Source organism: Thamnophis sirtalis, unplaced genomic scaffold (genome assembly GCF_051295495.1).
Source record: "Thamnophis sirtalis isolate CommonGarterSnake01/CBP01778 unplaced genomic scaffold, rThaSir2_p1.2 scaffold_1, whole genome shotgun sequence".
Lineage (NCBI taxonomy): Eukaryota > Metazoa > Chordata > Lepidosauria > Squamata > Natricidae > Thamnophis > Thamnophis sirtalis.
The window spans coordinates 110228009-110241074 of NW_028261381.1; positions in this window are offsets into that span (position 1 = coordinate 110228009).

Here is a 13066-nt window from a genome sequence, read left to right on the forward strand (position 1 = left end):
TCACTATATAAAAGGGTTCAATCTGAACATTTCAAATATTGAAATATACTTTTGCCACTCCCTGCAAAGATCCTGAGCTGATTAGATTGGCAGTTGAGTGGCATGGGTTAATACTCACTACTCTTGCAGGGTTCACCCACAAAACCGCACTCGACTAAACTGCGCCTGACTAAACCGCGTCGCTGACGTCATCAACAGGGTGACAACAGCGCGGAGACAGAAGCACGCTGTAAACCCTAAACCTAAAATTAACCCCTAAACCTAAACCTAACCCCCCTAAACCTAACCCTAAACCTAACCCTTAACCTAACCCTAACCCTAACCCTAAACCTAACCCTTAACCTAACCTTAAACCTAACCCTAACCTAACCCTTAACCCTTAACCTAACCCTAACCCTTAACCTAACCCTAACCCTAACCCTAACCCTAACCCTAACCCTAACCCTAACCCTAACCCTAACCCTAACCCTAACCCTTAACCTAACCCTTAACCTAACCCTAAACCTAACCCTAAACCTAACCCTAACCCTTAACCTAACCCTTAACCTAACCCTAAACCTAACCCTAAACCTAACCCTTACCTTAAGTTGAATCGGGTTGCTTTCAAAGCGCTATTTAAAGCACCCTTCTTTCTCCGCGCTGGCTGTTGTCGCCCTGTTGATGACGTCAGCGACGCGGTTTAATCGGGCGCGGTTTAGTCGAGCGTGGTTTTGATGGGTCACGCTCTTGCAGATAAACATTTAGATGTGCCATTAGAAGAGAATATATGTGGCTCAGGGATGAAGTGATGTGGAGTCCTTGGAATCTAAAATGAATTTAGATTAAAGTGTCCACAAATATCAAGTTGTCTGGTCCTGTTTTTAGGTTACTGAACTCCAGGAAAAGTTTTGGATTCTTTTTCCAGTATCTGAAAAGATGCTTGCAGGGAGCCATGGTGACACGGTGGTTAGAATGCAGTATTGCAGGCTAACTCTGCTCACTACCAGGGGTTTGATCCTGACCGTTCTTCCAAAGTTGGTAAAATGGGGAGCCAGATTGTTGGGGGCAATATGTTGACTGTATAAACTGTTCAAAGTGCCATAAAGCATTATGAAGCAGTATATAAGTCTAAGTGCTATTGCTATTGCATGACTTCAGAGCAGACCTGCTGAAACTTATTTCCCTTAAATCAGTTTGTAAAGCATGGTGTTAGTAAGCAGCCTAATTCTTGCTTTGCTTGTTTTGTGGTTTGTAAAGAGTACAGCTGTCAGTCTGCTGACTTGCTTAAAAAGGGTCAAGAATGTGAGTGGATTTGTGAACCCTGTTAAAATATGAAAGCAGTGATATAATTGGCACTAGACTGGGATGTTATAATGCCTCTTGTAAGATTATTTCAGCCTTTTACAAATGAAAATGCTATTGAGTGCTCACTTAGGCCATCTCTATAAAGTTTGTAAGCTTGACCTAATCTATCTCACATGGAAGGTATGTATATACTGTAAGTTTGTATTTATACCCTGCCTTTATTATTTTTAGAAATAAATCAAGACAGTGAACAATTCTTATACTCTCTTCCTCCTGTTTTCCCCAACATCAACCCTGTGAGGTAGACTGGGCTGAGAGGTGTGACCGGCCCAAAGTCGTCCAGCTGATCATTTTATTAGAGCATCAATCAGTGTCTTATCGACAACCTGAACTTGTAAGGGTTTCATATCACTCCTCAGTGTTATACGCTATGAGTTCTCACTCTTTTTGGACCCTTTTATGGGTAGTCTCACCTTAGCTCATGGGGTAGGAACAAAAGACACAGCTTTAATCTGTGGGTTCCCCCAAGTGTATTTGGATTTGCTGAACAGAGCTAATCATTAACAATGTGCAATTTTGGGAAGTCTGTTTTATGATGCTCTTGTGACCATTTCCAGAAATAGTGCACTGAGAGGTATATGTACTTCCTCAAATGACACATGTAAAATAATGTATTTCCGTGCCTGTGAAAATGCTTCCTAACCTAACAAGACACCACAAGGTATCTGAAAAGTACAAATTCATGAAGATAACATATTCTGAGTTGCTGTGTTAAAAAGTTTAGGATCAAAGTTCTCTGTGAAGTGAGTTAATGATTTGAACAAAATAAATAAAACCAATCATCATTTAATAAATGTAAAATATGTCTAGACACAAAATATATTTCATAGAGCTTTTTGAGACAACATTTTATGTTTTAAAATGCTGTGTGAGCAGTTCTTTCTGGAAGAATTGCATTACATCTATATTTTGAAAGTATTTTACTACTATAAGGAAGAACAGAGAACTGTTTTACTTAAATATCAGATTCTTACAGTGACAATTATAGCAACACAGAATTTGGGCTACAAATGAGCCATTGCACAACAGGTGCTTTGATACACCTGATAACGAGATACCTCCACTATCTAAGAAAGTGGCAACAACAGGTAATGTCTGTTTAATCCCAGTGCCAGCTTGCTTGTTTGGAACTTAGAAACAGAATTTGTCCCAGATTCTTTCTCAGACAAATAGTATGGGACTCAAAGAAAATATCTAGAACCAACCTAGAACTAAGAAGAAATTTTCTGACAATTAGAATAATTAATCAGTGGAATGACTTGCCTCTAGAAGTTGTGGGTGCTCCAACACTGGAAGTTTTTAAGAAGAGATTGGACAATGATTTGACTGAAATAGTATAGAGTTTTCTGCTTGAGCAGGAGGTTGGACAAGAAGACCTCCAAGGTGCCTTCCAACTCTGCTATTCTGTTATTTTGTCTATTGTATCACTCAGTGCAATGATAATGTAAGAATCAGCCCAGATGAACATAAAAACAGCCTTCCTGGACCAGATCAAATGCCTAAATAATTAATAGTTTGTTTCCAGTGTGGTCAACCAGACATTGCAGAACATGACAGAGAGAAACATATTATGACCATGACAGGAGATAATAGTTAACCATCAGGTACAGAGCTGGTCCAGAGATCAAGATGAATTATAGTGATATTTGCTGAGCTTTGTCTTAATGAATTTGTCTAATCTCTTTGAAAGTTTCTAAGATGGCAGCAGAGGTGGTATTGAGCAGGTTCTGATCAGTTCTGGAGAACTGGTAGTGGAAATTTTGAGTAGTTCAGGGAACCGATAAATACCACCACTGACTGGCCCCGCCTCCATCTATTCTCTGCCTTCTGAGCCCCAGCTGAACGGGAGGAAATGGGGATTTTGCAGTAACCTTCCGCTGGAGCAGGCAGGGAATGGAGGCTTTACAGTATCCTTCCCCTGCCATGCCCACCAAGCCACGCCCACAGAACCTGTAGCAAAAAAATTTGAATCCCACTACTGGATGGCGGCCATTGCTATAGTTCATGGTAACAAGTTAACTTAACTAAGTACTATTGAGGATTGTGTTTACATTCTTCTCTGATGACTGTGCAAGCCTGTTTTGGCTTTTATTTGAGGTTTTATCTTTGTTTTTTTTGGGGGGGTGGATACTGTATTTAGATGAAAGGACGTAATTGGCCCAATTGATTATTATGTGGTGTTTTTTCTTTGTTTTGCTTTGTTTTGAATTTTTTATGATATGGTGCACCACCAGTCTCTCTTGAGATTGAGGTAAGTTAAAAGCAACGTTAAATCAACAAGAACAAATACACTGCTCTCTTTGATCTATTCCGAATCTTTATTGGATGAAGCTAGGTTTAATTAATCAGAAACAAGGAGGAGGGAGTTCTTATTCTCTTTAACCACTCCGTGTGTAGTTTTCTACACCTTTACATGTTTTCCTCTTATAAATGTTGCAATCTTTCCTTATATGAGAGCTATTTCGGCCCTTTGATCATTCTAAATGTGGATTACTGTCTCTTTTCTTGTTTATGGTTTAAACATGATTATGATGAAATTCTCTTTAGCCTCACTAAAATTTTCCAATAGGCTTTTGGATGTTTGTTGCTCAAACCTGCAGTGTTGTTTGTGGGTTTACCAGTTTCCCTTTCAGATTTTTATTGAGCCTAAATCAGGTTCTGACTAATGGCTTCAGTGAGACTTACAGCTGCCTAGAGGGCAGCCATCTTAAGTCTTGTGGTTTTTACAGCCTTTACAGTTTTTCTTGTGGGCTTCCATTCATTTTTTCTAAATTATGTGCTGAAGTAATTCGATTACCTTATGTATGTTTCTAGATGAAGGCTAAGAGATATGAATATAGTGATCTTGAATTTTTTTTTATCTAGGGTTTTGCATCTCATCAAAAAGTTATTTTCCCCAAATACGTATAGGCAATTAATAGGGTTGATACGAGAAGAGATAGTTCAGGGAGTGCTGGTTCTTTCATTCACTTCTTTAGAGTTGACATGGCTCCTGATTCAGATGGTTTAAAAATATTAGATAATTCAAGAAAGAGAGTATTAGGGCATCAATAACCTGATGGCTATTCACTCTTTCTTCGATTACAGATAATGAGTAAATATTTATTGCTAGGGAGCAACAAAGCTACATTCAAAGCTACATCTGGACTGTTCTGATGGATCAAGTCAGACACTTCACCAGGCTGATAGAGAAAGACTCTTGTAATGTTCTTTATGCTGCCAGAAGACCTTGGGTTCTCCATTCTAGCCTATTAACCCCTATACAAGGTCCTGTTCTAAATTTGATCATTTAAGATTCTTAAAAAATAATGCTTAAAATCTTTGGGACATAATAAGTTCATTAATATGATACTTCTCAATTAAATCTACTTTTCATATTCATCTGCCTAAATCAGATAAATAGCAATGCTGCCAGAGGTAGTATTCAGAGGGTTCAGATTGATTCACCTGAACTGGTAGTGGAAATTGCGGTTAGGTCTGCCCACCTGCCCTGGCTCTAGGCCATCCTATTTAGGCACATTTTCAAGCCACACACATGTGCGTAAGCCCCGCACATGATCAAAGCACATGCGTGGAAGGCTGAGCACATGCGTGGACAGGGTGCGTGCGAGCGAAGCAAGCGCTTGTGCATGTATGCTCTCATTTGCAAACCAGTAGGGAAAGTAAGTGAATACGACCCCTGAATCAGGGGTGGGTTTCTTGCCCCGTTCCAACCGGTTCGGTTGGAACGGGGCCAGCGGCGTTCTTGTGCACGCGCGCGGTGCACGCATGTGTACTAGCGTCTGTGCAATGCTCCAGCTGTATTTTCAAACACTTTTAATTATTTTTCATCAGAGGAGGAAAAAGCAAATTACAGTTCAGTCCATTACACAATTATGACTAGGAGTAAGTTCAAGCCACATTGCTTTACAGCAGGGTATCAGTTGTTCACTGTGATAACAGCATTTTGCCACATGCTGTCTGTATCTAATTTCATTCCATGTTTTGTGAGTGATTGTCCTGCGAAATGCACAAATGCTCACTTGTAGTCTTCGAGACCAAAAGTTGCAGAATCCCCCCCCTCTCCCTTAATAAGCAGAGTCGATGCTGCCAAAACAGGACACTGGATTGGAAATCCATAGTTCTGCAAAGAGAAAGACCTCCAAATTCAGCAGGCTAATTTAACACATCCTAAAGAAAGTGTTTGGCCACTGGCTATTTAACCTCCATCCAGAATGTATATCAAAATACAAAATCTACCTAATTCAACTTTCTTCCCAATTAGTGCCTTCCTGATGTGCTGGAACTATAATTCTCTTTACCTCTAGCCAGATGCTTGGCTGAAATTGGAGGAGTTATAGTCTGATCACACCTGGAGAGCAAGGGATTGGACTAGAGTGAAAAGAAAAATTCTAAAGTGTGGCAAAATCAGTATAGATCCTGCCTTGTTAATCTTTGGAGTTTGTGGGGGAATGTCAATGAACACATGGATTGAGATGACTGATTCTGGGGCAACTGATCATATAGAGAAAACAGCCAATTCCCTGAGGCCCAAGATAAGGACATGATATTTCAAGAAAATAAACTCTCAACTTGCCCTTGCAATTGTGGACGGGCAGCATCTGCATGAATCTGAGTAGGAGATTTAGGAAGTAATTCAGCATATAGCAGTCCATAATTAAGCCATAAAATTCATTACCAGCTAATGTGGATGATGGCCACTAACTTTAGAGGACTGGATACTGTACCTTCCTGAAGAAATGCTCTATTGGAAAAGTCAACATTATTGGATTAGAAAAAACATGTCATTAAATATAAATTGAAAAGGAACAACAGCAGGCAAGAGTAGATCTCCATATCCAACTATAATAAGATGCAAGAACTATCTGTTATCTGCTGTGAAAAACAAAATGCTGGATGAAGATAAGTCTTGGCCTAATCTAATGAGGGCTCTGTTCTGATGTCATATATCTGTCTTCAGACTGCCAGCATTGACTTCTCAACCTTAACTTTTTGCTCAATGTAAAGATTTAATCCTAGAGGAGAGTATCATCAGTTTAATATATTATTGTGCTTGAAGTAGAGACCATGTGGAACAACCTGACTCTTGCAAGAATCAACGTTTTAAGACTTCCCCTGCACTATACCCATTTTTCTCTCAATCCATATGGTGACCCTTAGTTTACCTTTGCATTGTCTACCTTATTAATTGTCAAAAGTTTGATACATCGGATTCTTCATGATTTTTATCTACCATGGAATAATTCCTTTCTTTTATCTTGAAATGTACCCTAGGCTGCATCTTGCCTCAAGCTCCCATTTTGTTGTCTATGAACTGGATTGAATCAAGTTATAGCTGGAAAAAAAGTTTCCTTGTGAAAATAAAGATTACACATCAGATTTGGGTGCTTTTTGAATCAAAATGCAGATTTGGGTCCTAATATTGATAGAGCTTTGGCCACCTAATGAGGACTCACTGGAGAAGAGCCTAATGCTAGGAAAAATTGAGGGCAAAAGAAGAAGGGGACAACAGAGAATGAGATGCTGGATGGAGTCATTGAAGCAGTAGGCATGATCTTAAATGTACTCCAGAGGATGATAGAGGACAGGAAGACCTGGAGGAATGTTGTCCATGTGGTCGTAATGGATCAGACATGACTTCGCAATTAACAACAACTATTGATAGAGCTAAAGACTAGGCATACGACTTCTGTAAGCATTTGGTGATTTTTCTAATTGGCAATTCCCCCCTAATGTTAGGTGTGGTGGGAGTGGTTGATTTTTATTTTTGTTGTTGCTGTTTTTTGCATTAAGGTCATATTTCTTTCTTCTGTCCTTTTTGGGAAAAATGCATCAGCAAAGATGCTAGTCCCCCGTCTGTCCGTTCCCCGCTTTCACTCTTTTATTTAGTTAGATTTTAAGGGGCAATATTGGTTTCTTTAACTTTGCAGCTTAAGACAATTTGGGGGGGGGGAATCAATTTGACATTTTAATCAATATCATTTTGCCTTTTAAACTCAACCAATCACCTTGCCCTTTACTTTCCCCAGATTCTGCCACTCTGGGGAAAGAGCAGGATGCCCCAGGGGATTGGAAATAGGCAGTTGGGGCCACATCTAACTTGAAGGGCATCCTTGGGCTTCCTTGGTGCAAAAGGAAGCATGTACAGGAGGCTTTGTGCTTAAACAATGTTTTGATACTGAGTCAGACGATGTGGTTCTAGCAAAAGCTCCCCAAGGAATTAGATAAGGAACTCTTCCAGACCTAATTCAAAATTCTGGAGATTGATTGTGCAAAAATTGAAGCAGATGTTTTGCCTCTTAATAACTCTGTTCCTTATGTTTGTATAAGTGACCCTTTGGAGCCCAGTTTTCAACAAAGGCAGCGTGCCTCACCTTAACACAATCAATGGGATTATTTCATGCCCTAGGCTAGCCTCTCATTTTACTGTTTAAGGAAAGTATACACTCTTTTCTGTTTTGTTCCATTAAATTTGTTCAGGTGATAGAAAATTGTTTGGGAGGTAGAAAGGAAGCCGTCCCCGTGAGGATTTATTTCATATGATTAAACCTAGCTGTGCCCTACAAAATGTTTACTTATTGCTTGTCTTGTAAGGAAGCAGGAGGAATGACTAAAATATGCATGCTGCTGAAAAGCCTCCACAGTTTTAAAGGACCTTAGGGAATGGATTCCATTAGAACATCATGAAAGACAGAGAAGCAATCTGCTGGAGTTTACAACAGGTTCTCATTACCTTTTGTTTTAGGCTACTGCATGTGTTGAAGAAAAAGCAGCATGTTTCCAGATGCTTCTGGAAATGTTACAGTGTTGGCTAAATTTTCTTAACAATGGTCTGTGCTTTCAATAGCTCTACAACAGACCGAAATTCAATAGAACTTTCTCTTCAGTAGACTTGCAAGACAAAGCTCTATTAGTTACTACAGGTAGTCCTCAACATACAACAGTTCATTTAGTAATCATTCAAAGTTACAATGGCAGTGAAAGCAGTGATTTATGACCGTGTTTCCCACTTATGACCATTGCTGTATCTCCGTAGTCACATGATCAAAATTCAGATGCTTGGCAACTAACTGATATATACAATGGTTGCAGTGCCCCATGGTCATGTGATCCCCTTTTACAACCTTCTCACAAGCAAAGTAATGGGAAAGCCAGATTCACTTAAAACTGTGTTACTACTTTTAATACCTGCAGTAAGTCACTTAACAACTGTGGCTAGAAAAGTCTTAAAATGGGACAAAACTAACTTAACAAATGTCCAGGTTAACAACAAAAAGTTTGGATTCCATTGTGGTAGGTTGAGGACTATCTGGTAGAAACCATTTTAAAAATGGCACCTTTGATTGCTGGTAGCTCCTGATGTCTGGACCTCTGCAAATATCTGGTCTATCTCTGTAATAATAATTCTAATCCATGCAGAAGGATTTCTCAAGTTAGGAAGTCTATTTGTATTTTAGCTGTTCTCAATCCTATCCAGGCTTGATGCTTCCTGCTTATACACAAACATCTGGAATAAAGTGCTTCCAGTCTTAGATTTCAAACATTTCTAATAAAGAGGTTGTGGTAGGAACACTAAGATGCAGAGCCAAACATCAAGGGGAAAATTTCATGTTGGCTGAGATTTTTGACTTCAGCAAGGCTTCGAAGAATGAAACTTTACAACACTTATTTATCTGTTTGTTTATTTACTAAGGCTTCTGTCTCTAAAGCTATAATAGGCTGTAGGTCAGGTGGTAAGTCACTTACAAAATCCTGCTCCCATGGCTAGAATGAAAATGAAACAAACCAACACATAAACAGGCAGAAACTTTAAGGGCACCATCCTGTGGGATAAGATACATCTTTAAATTCCTAAATTTCTTTCTGAAGAGCTGGGTATTTATGGTCCTTCATAGCCCAATAAGGTGGAGGAGAACCTATCTGGGGGTAAGCTATTCCAAAGAAGAGGGGCCATCAACAAAAATGTTGGTTCCTGTGTCCCTATAGGTGGCACCCCCTGAAAGAAAATTGCTAATTTTACTGAGTGCAGGAGCCATCTGGAGAAGTACCATGTTTGCCCCAAAAATAAGACCCTGTCTTATATATTTTTTCCACCAAAAAAGGTACCAGGTCTTATTTTGGGGGGAGTGATGTCATCCATTGACTCAACTCACTTGTGCACATCGCCAACAGCCTCTTTTTTAGCTATTAGAGGCCTTCAGGAACGTCTTCATCTAACAAGAAGAGCAAGGCATTCCTGAAGGTCTCTGCAGGCAATAACAGAGCTCAGGATCAATCCAGAGCTCTGTTATTGGTTACAGGGGCCTTCAGGAAAGCCTTGCTGGCTGCAACAAAAGAAATGGGCTGAGGTATGCGAGGCCTGGCTGCAACTGTCCAAAGATAAGTAGTAGGGCAGCTCCACCCCATCTCTACCCTAGCTTAATTTTTACCTGTGCAGCCTAGAGTGAGTGGGGTGTTAATTGGGGCTTATTTTGGTGGGTAGGTCTTATATTGGGCGCACATGTAAAAAATCAAGCTAGGACTTACTTTCTGAGTAGGTCATACTTTCGGGGAAACACGGCAGTTTATAGGCATCTGGCCTCAAAGCATGAATTTAAAGGTGACAACCAGGCTCTTAAATTCTACTCCAAAACTAAATTAGTGCAGCTTCTGAAATACCAACATTGGAAAGAAAAATTTCAATGTACCCTTAACTATATGTGACATGGTCAGCCAGGTCAGGCCATCAGTAAGACTGTTCAGTATAAACAATTCTTTGGTAAACTCTATTCCTTATTATTTCATTCTTGTAAGAAAAACATGAACATATTCTCACAGATGGGGGTAACTTGCCTGCTCACAAAACAGCAGCCATCAATGGACATGGCCCATAACAAAGTACTCTTTTATCAAACAGGAAATGTGTGAAATAGATCCCTGACACTTCCTCTAGCATCTCAGTATAGTTTCTATTACTATAATTGACTCCCCTCCCCCAAACAAGAACAATTATTTGGACTCCTTTCAATCAGGATTCAGGTCCAAGCATGAAATGACAATGCTAACTCTGTTGGAGAACCTTTATTGGGGCCCTGATAGGGAAACTGTTCTCTCTTTGGTCCTATGAGATCTATAACTTTTGATACCATCAATCATATATTATTCTTTTGGACCATCTGTGAAAGTTGAGGTTTGAAGGTACCATATTAGACTGATTCTGTTCTTAGGAACTGGGGGATTCCAGTTGATCATCATGGGTGAAGAATGGTCAAGCCCGTGATTATTCCAATATGGGATACCCCAAGGCTTGGGTTCCTTACCCATATTATTTAACACCTGCATAAAGCTTCTGGAGGTTTAGGATAGGGTATCACCAACTGATGATGCCTAGTTATTAATTGCCACCCAAAATTAGGTCATAGATGCTGTGAAACCATTTCCCTGGTTTCTGGAAATGCTAGGGACTAGATGGGACAAAACAAGCACAAGCCAAATCATACCAAAATGGAGTTGTTGCTTGTCTGGAAACTTTGAGGCTTTAACTTTTCATCTGATTATTACTCTTGATGGCATTGTGCTGCCCTTGAAGCAGCTGGTCTAAACTTAAGATTCTCCTGGAATTGCAGTTCGTTTTAACAGCAAGTGAAGGCTGTGGTCCGGACACTCTTTTCCAAACTAGGCTAGTATACCAGCCCTTACTTGTTTCAGAAGGCCCTGGGAACCATGACTCATGCTCTCATCGTTGCACATTTAGACTACTTAACCCACTTTGCTGGAGGCTGTCCTTGAAGATGACCCAGATGGTACAGTACACTTTTATGAAGCAAAATGCAGCAGCTAGGCTGTTAGCAAGTAATAGATGCTACTGTAATATATTACCTGCTTTATGGTTCCTGCCTAGGTTTATAAATCCAACTTAAAATTTAATGTTTTATTTTTAAAGTTCTTTATGCTTTGCCTTCAAGGTAACTTAGTGACCATCTCCTCTACTTCATTCTGTCTCATGCTTCCAGGCGGGGGGGTGACATAAGTCCCACCATCAAGATGGGAAAGCAATTTTCCTCTGTGGTGGCCCAACCTTATAGAACATCTTGTCCCTTGAGGTTCTCCCAGCTACTTTCTTTCCTGGCCTTTCATTAAGCTGTCAACACAATTCTGTTGGAGCAGGCTTTGGGGAGATGATTTGGATCGATCAACTGATTGATGGGGTTGTTCATATTTGTTTTTGCTTTTTTTATGGCGAAGCTGGCTCCTGCTTTTCTTAGTTGTGGTTTTGTACTTTGATATATTTATTGACATAGTGTGCCATTTTCTTGATTTGGTGCTGGGGGTTTATATGAGATTCTCTTTCATGATACCTGTAATGATTCAGAGATTTGGAAATGTTATTTTAATGTAAACGAAGTATTTATCTGAGTAAAACAGAACATTATATGTATATAAAGATTGAAGGCTGCCGCTTTGCTTTGCTTTTGCAGGATGCAAAACCTATTTCCTATTTATTTATTTAAACTAAAATAATCTTTTAAAGAGTAGAATGCTTGAAAAATGTTAGGAAGCTTGAAAGACTCTGAGAGATTTCTTCAAGGAGATTGATAACCTAAATGATGTTTCCTATTCTAAGGATGTCCTGATAACTCACTTCTGCCTTTATAAGCAACAAAACCAAAACTTGATATCACCCTTCCCTCTGAAACTACACCACCACAGGGAGTGTTCATTCAGGGACCACAATTAGTTCTGGTAACTTGGTCACTAAAGCAAAGCGGTTACTAAATGAAACCGTGACTCTTTTTATGACCTTGTTTCAATTTTCCTTTGCTTTACAGACCTACAAAGGTCATATATGTGAGGTTTGTCACAAAGTTGCTTTTTTGTCACTATGATAACTGTGAAAAGTTGCTAAACAAGGCAGTCATTCAGTGAGGATTATTATTTTGGCATGAACAGCATGAGAAATAGCATGATTCATTTTTATTTTGAATAACAATATTCAAAATTAGAGTGGGAATTAGAAAGCTAGAAAGGTGATCATTACCAGACTAACTAACCCCCCCCCCCACACACACTCTCTCTCTTGAAGCTCAGAAAAAGAAGGGGATATGTTGGGTCACAGCATACATTGGCATAGTGACATGTCTTTGGTCTGAACACTGTCCTCTATAACCCTATGCACATTCACTTCAAAGTTAATTCTTCATTAAATGTGCTTCTGGCATACTTACGTAAGAAAGAGAATGCTCTGGGTCTCCAGAAAGTTAATGCAGAATATAATTTCCAGACAGGAAATTGCAGAGTCTATGGGATAGCCCCAGCAAGTGATTAGATAAAGATCTCACTGTTTCAATGCTACTGATGTGTAAAAGCCTTTTAGGCATGTTTGAGTATGAATAGAATCTCAGGGGTTTTTTTTCCCCTTGCCAAGCTATCAATTTGTCTTTTTTCTTCTATGCCAAAATTAGAGCACAATTGTATATTCATTAAGAGTTCTTGTTTCTGAATTATGTGTTGTTCTCTCTTGAACTTGTGTAGTGGATAGGCTATAACAGAACAACTGAAAAGCCTGGTGTACCTTTTTTATACATGCACACATATATGAACAGTATCATAATAATGAATATTTTAGCCAAGCAAGTTCAATGCTACTAAAACATATGATAGTGCTGCCACATGTGTTAACTCTGCATATTCAATTGATATTTAACAGGTAGGATAAATCTGATTCAAATGTCAACACCCAGAT